General features: G+C 40.4%; 1 non-coding gene across 1 annotated transcript; it reads right to left on the reverse strand.

Moving 5' to 3' along the window:
- Nucleotides 1-4,056: 4,056 nt before the first annotated feature.
- Nucleotides 4,057-4,163, reverse strand: LOC123928053. Its single transcript, XR_006815593.1, has one exon. It is a non-coding gene; the product is annotated as a U6 spliceosomal RNA (small nuclear RNA).
- Nucleotides 4,164-6,765: the final 2,602 nt, after the last annotated feature.

Raw genomic sequence — 6,765 nt, forward strand, 5'->3', positions numbered from 1 at the left:
TTTGAATATAGCTTTTGCTCAACAATATCTTTTCTCTCCTTCGACTCCAAATGTGCTATATATTTGAGCATGTCCTCATGCTTCAGAATTTTTGTTTTCCATTCTTTTTGATCTCTGCACTTGAACTGGACTATTTTCTATTGACCTGTCTTCCAATTCACTAATCCTGTGCTCTACTGTATCCAGTTGCTGTTACACTCTCACATTGGATTCTTCATTTCAGATTTTGTATTTTTTTTTCAGTTCTAAAATGTCCATCTGACTTTTTTTTATAGATTACAATTCTCTGTTTAAATTCTCTGTATTTTCTTTTAGATGTCCATTATTTTCACTGTTTTCCTTAACATGTTAGTCATAGTTATTTTTACATTCTTGTATGATGACTCTAATATCTGGACCATCTGTGAGTTTTCTTCTATCTTTTATCTTCTATCTTTTTCTTTTTCGTTTTGGTCATGTTTCTTTTTTCTGTGCAGATAGAATAATTTTTTATTGTCTTCTAGAAATGATGAATAATTCTAGAGGCTCCATATCATATTCTTCTCCACCAGAAAATGTTCTCCCTTTTTCCTTTCAGGCAGTTAGAATGAGGCCCTGATCACCACAGTCCAGTCAGGAATTAGGCTTTATGAGGTTTGGATTGCTGTTTCAGTCTGTTCGCTCCTGTTTTTCAGGCATGTTCCTCACAATCTTCTGATTGAACACTGGACAGGTATTCATCTCTAGCCCTGAAATACTGAAGAAGATTAAGCTACATCTCCAGGTTCCTGCTTCATGCAGCTCAGAATCTGGCAGATATGTTGAGGAGGAGTCCAGTTGAGGTTCTTGTCCTTCATCTGCCTGCGCAAGTCTTACCTAACCAATAATGCCAGACTGGGAGATTTAGTAAGCCATTTAGAAGCTTGTAGTCTGGCTCTCCAGCCTCCTGTACATTCCTAGAGTTCAGCATATGTTCCATGAATAAACTGGCCACCTAAGTTTTCAGCTTGTCACTCCAGCTTTGAATGACCACCAAAAACTGATGAGTTCTCTTCCCCAAGTGGAGGCATTCTGCCTGGGTTAAGCTTCAGCCTCAGCCTGTGCTCAGCTTAACTCAGAAAGATTCTTCCATCACTGGAATTGTACTTCACCTAGACCTCATTCCTTCCACAGCCCTTTGGTGCTTTTTAAAAAAATAAGGTTTTTGTAATTTGTCTAGATTGTTCTTGCAGTAGAAGGTCTGACCTGCCAAGTCCTTCAGCTTACCAGGTGCATTCATATAGATGCTGTAATAAATAACCACAAACTTAGTAGCTTAAAACAACAGGAATTTATCTTTGCACAGTTCTAGAAGTCAGAAGTCTGAAGTTGAGGCATCAGCAAGACCACACACAGACACACGGAGGTTTCCTTGGTTTGTGGGTACATCACTTTCTGTCTCTGTCTTCACATCACCTTCTCCTCTGGGTCAAATACCCCTCTGTCTTTCTCCTACAAGGACACTTATGATTGCATTGAGGACCCACCCAGGTAATCCATCATAATCTCTTCATTTAAAGAGCCTTCATTTTTTTTTAATTTTTTTTTTATAAACATATAATGTTTTTATCCCCAGGGATACAGGTCTGTGAATAGCCATTTTTACACACTTCACAGCACTCAGCATAGCACATACCCTCCCCAATGTCCATAACCCCACCACCCTCTCCGGACCCTCTTCCCCCCCAGCAACCCTCAGTTTGTTTTGTGACATTAATAGTCTCTTACGATTTGTCTCCCACCCATTCCCATCTTGTTTCATTTATTCCTTTCCTACCCCCTAAGTCCCCCACATTGCCTCTCTACTTCCTCATATCAGGGAGATCATATGATAATTGTCTTTCTCTGATTGACTTATTTCGCCCAGCATAATACCCTCTAGTTCCATCCACGTCGTCGCAAATGGCAAGATTTCATTTCTTTTGATGGCTGCATAGTATTCCATTGTATATATCTATACCACCTCTTTTTCCATTCATCTGTTGATGGACATCTAGGTTCTTTCCATAGTTTGGCTATTATGGACATTGCTGCTATAAACATTCAGGTGCACATGCCCCTTCAGATCACTACGTTTGTATCTTTAGGGTAAATACCCAGTAGTGCAATTGCTGGGTAATAGGGTAGCTCTATTTTCAACTTTTTGAGGAACCTCCGTGCTGTTTTCCAGAGTGGTTGCACCAGCTTGCATTCCCACCAACGTGTAGAAGGGTTCCCGTTTCTCTGCATCCTTGCCAGCATCTGTCATTTCCTGACTTGTTAATTTTAGCCATTCTGACTGGTGTGAGGTGGTATCTCATTGTGGTTTTGATTTGTATTTCCCTGATGCCAAGTGATGTGGAGCATTTTTTCATGTGTCTGTGGGCCATCTGGATGTCTTCTTTGCAGAAATGAACATGAACAGACGTTCATGTCCTCTGCCCATTTCTTGATTGGACTGTTTGTTCTTTGGGTGTTGAGTTTGCTAAGCTCTTTATAGATTTTGGATACTAGCACTTTATCTGATACGTCATTTACAAATATCTTCTCCCATTTTGTCAGTTGTCTTTTGGTTTTGTTAACTGTTTCCTTTGCTGTGCAAAAGCTTTTGATCTTGATGAAATCCCAATAGTTCATTTTTGCCCTTGCGATCTTGCCTTTGGCGATGTTCCCAGGAAGAAGTTGCTGTGGTTGAGGTCAAAGATGTTGCTGCCTGTGTTCTCCTCAAGGATTTGGATGGATTCCTTTCTCACATTGAGGTTCTTCATCCATTTTGAGTCTATTTTCGTGTGTGGTGTAAGGAAATGGTCCAATTTCATTTTTCCGCATGTGGCTGTCCAATTTTCCCAACACCATTTGTTGAAGAGGCTGTCTTTTTTCCATCGGACATTCTCTCCTGCTTTGTTGAAGATTAGTTGACCATAGAGTTGAGGGTCTATTTCTGGGCTCTCTATTCTGTTCCATTGATCTATGTGTCTGTTTTTATGGCAGTACCATACTGTTTTTTTGTTTTTTGTTTTAAAGATTTTATTTATTTAACAGAGAGACAGCACAAGTAAGCAGGCAGCAGGCAGAGGGAGAAGGAGAAGCAGGCTCTCCGCTGATGAGGAAGCCCGATGTGGGGCTTGATCCCAGGACTCTGGAATCATGACCTGAGCCGAAGGCAGCCGCTTAACCAACTGAGCCACCCAGGCACCCCAGTACCATACTGTCTTGATGACGACAGCTTTGTAATAGAGCTTTAAGTCTGGAATTGTGATGCCACCAACTTTGGCTTTCTTTTTTAATATTCCTTTGGCTATTCGAGGTCTTTTCTGGTTCCATATAAATTTTAGGATTATTTGTGCCATTTCTTTGAAAAACATGGATGGGATTTTGATAGAGATTGCATTAAATGTGTAGATTGCTTTAGGTAGCATAGACATTTTCATAATATTTGTTCTTCCAATCCAGGAGCATGGAACATTTTTCCATTTCTTTGTGTCTTCCTAAATTTCTTTCATGAGTACTTTATAGTTTTCTGAGTATAGATTCTTTGCCTCTTTGGTTAGGTTTATTCCTAGGTATCTTATGGTTTTGGATGCAATTGTAAATGGGATTGACTTCTTAATTTCTCTTTCTTCTGTTTTGTTGTTGGTGTAAAGAAATGCAACTGAGGGGTGCCTGGGTGGCTCAGTGGGTTAAAGCCTCTGCCTTCAGCTCGGGTCATGATCCCAGAGTCCTGGGATCAAGCCCCACATTGGGCTCTCTGCTTAGCGGGGAGCCGGCTTCCCTCTCTCTGTCTCTGCCTGCCTCTCTGCCTACTTGTAACCTCTGTCTGTCAAATAAATAAATAAATAAATCTTTTAAAAAAAAGGAAGGAAAAGAAATGCAACTGATTTCTGTGCATTGATTTTATATCCTGACACTTTACTGAATTCCTGTACAAGTTCTAGCAGTTTTGGAGTGGAGTCTTTTGGGTTTTCCAATATAGTATCATATCATCTGCAAAGAGTGATAGTTTAACTTCTTCTTTGCTGATTTGGATGCCTTTAATTTCTTTTTGTAGTCTGATTGCTGAAAAATATGGAACACTTCATGAATTTGTGTGTCATCCTTGCGCAGGGGCCATGCTAATCTTCTCTGTATCGTTCCAATTTTAGTATATGTGCTGCTGAAGCGAGCACTTCATTTTATTTTTTTAAAGATTTTAACCTGTGTTCTCCTCAAGGATTTTGATGGATTCCTTTCTCACATTGAGGTCCTGCATCCATTTTTAGTCTATTTTCGTGTGTGGTGTAAGAAAACCCTGGGATTACGACCCAAGTCAAAGCCAGACACTTACCAACTGAGCCACCCAGACATCCCTAAAGAGGCTTCATTTAATGACATCTGCAAACACCCTTTTTCAAAATATGGTAACATTTACAAGTTGCAGGGATTAGGGTGTAAATCTATCTCCAGCCATTATCAACCAGCCACATGGAATCAGAAGTGCATCTAGTTTTTTTACTTTTATCATTGAAAAATAAAATATGGAAGATCATCAAAGCAAATATATGACTTGAAGAATTACTATAAGGCAAACACCCTTGGGATGCCTGGTTGGCTCAGTCAGTGGTTAAGTGTCTGCCTTCAGCTCAGGTCATGATCTGAGGGTCCTGGGATCAAGTCCCACATCGGGCTCCCTGCTCATGCTCAGTGAGGAGTCTGCTTCTCCCTCTGCCTGCTGCTCCCCCTCCTTATGATCTCGCTCTCTCTCTGACACTATAATAAATAAAATCTTAAAAAAAAAAAGGCAAACACCCTTGAAACTACTATCTAGATCAAGAAATGGAACCCTTGGGGCGATTGCATGGCTCAGTAGGTTAATCCTCTGGCTTGAGCTCAGGTCATGATCTCAGGGTCCTGGGATCTCGGGGTCCTCTCTGCTCAGCAGGGAGCCTGCTTCTCCCTCTGCCTCTGCCTGCCTCTCTGCCTACTTGTGATTTCTCTCTGTCAAATAAATAAATAAAGTCTTCAAAAAAAAAAAAGAAAGAAAGAAATGGAACCTGTCCAGCTACGCCACCCAGTCCCAATCACCATTCTCTCCCTCCCCTAAAAAGTAGCCACTATCCTGACTTTTACGATAATCACTCCCTAGTATTCTTTTAGTTTTATCAAGTAAGTATGCTTCCCGGGACACTCTACTTCAGTCTTTCCCACTTCTTTGATTTGATACGTATTTTGAGGTTTGGTTTTGTTTTCAATCTTTAGCCCTTTTTAATGGCATGTTACTCTTTTCAGTATTATTATATACAAATCAACAATCTTTTCATTTCCTCTTGCCTTTTAGGGATAGTTAGGTGTAAGAATAAACCACTTATTTTTATTATTTCCATTCTAAAATCTGTAGAATTATTATTTTTTGATGACCCTTTGACAGTTGGTTGGAATGTGTCCAGTTGGGTGAAATAGTGAAGATATGCTAAAAGTGCTTTAGTTATAATTATTTAAAATTTTAAATTATGTCATAATCTTTTAGAAGGAAAAAAAAATGAATTTAGAATGAGAAACCAAAAAACATCAAACTTAAAATCTGCAAAGTTCCGGGGCGCCTGGGCGGCTCAATTGGTTAAGCATTCTGACTCTTGATCTCAGCTCACTTTTCGATCAGGGTCATGAGTTTAAGCCCCACATTGGGCTCCAAGCTAGGGGAGGAGCCTACTTTAAAAAAAAAAAAAAAAGCTGCTGAGTTTTGGGGCGCCTGTGTGGCTCAGTGGGTTAAAGCCTCTGCCTTCGGCTCAGGTCATGATCCCGGGGTCCTCGGATTGAGCCCTGCATCTCTGCTTAGCAGGGAGCCTGTGTCCTCCTCTCTCTGCCTGCCTCTCTGCCTACTTGTGATCTTTGTCTGTCAAATAAATAAATAAAATCTTAAAAAAAAAAAAAAAAGCTGCTGAGTTTCAAACAGAATTAAAATGGCTTAAAGATAATTCCCTTAACAGGCAATAGAAAATAAAGCTCGAGGAAGTAAAAAAAAAAAAAAATTGGTTGCTGGAGGAACATTCATACCTCACATGGTGATTAGAATTAAGGTGCAGAAGATTTTGTTAGTTACAAGTGACTAATTTTCCCTGAGCACACTACTCGGATCTCCCAGCCCTGTCAACACCCTGCCCTTCCCCAGCTCATATCAAATTGTTGTCTAGGGCACCTGGCTCACTCAGTCGTTAGAGCATACAGCTTTTGATACCAGCGTCATGAGTTCAAGCCCCATGTTGGGTGTAGAGTGTACTTAAAAAAGAAAGAAAGAAAATAAATAAGGGCGCCTGGGTGGCTCAATTGGTTGGGCGACTGCCTTCAGCTCAGGTCATGATCCTGGAGTCAGCAGATCGAGTCCCACATCAGGCTCCCTGCCCGGCAGGGAGTTTGCTCCTCCCACTGACCTCTCTCCTCTAATGCTCTCTCTTTCTCTCTCTCTCTCTCTAATAAATAAATAAGAAAAATATTTTAAAAAAGAAAATAAATACATAAATAAATGAATAAATAAATGGTCATGTCATAATAAAAAAGGTGTTGTCTAATCTTTCCCTTAATCCTCACCTTGAGCTGATGGGAACTGCTTTCATTCCACCTCTTGTGGAGGTGAAGAAACGATCTGATGTTTTCTCTTCCTGCATCTAGAGATTTCCTCTTCTGTCCCCCTTTTTTTCCTAACAGTTTATCTGTTGAAGACCCCAGATGTTTGATATGTGTACCCTCCCTTTTGCCTGCACTCTGGGTTTGGCTGATTGTGTACTAATAGTGTAG

Source organism: Meles meles, chromosome 1 (assembly GCF_922984935.1).
Source record: "Meles meles chromosome 1, mMelMel3.1 paternal haplotype, whole genome shotgun sequence".
Taxonomy (NCBI): domain Eukaryota; kingdom Metazoa; phylum Chordata; class Mammalia; order Carnivora; family Mustelidae; genus Meles; species Meles meles.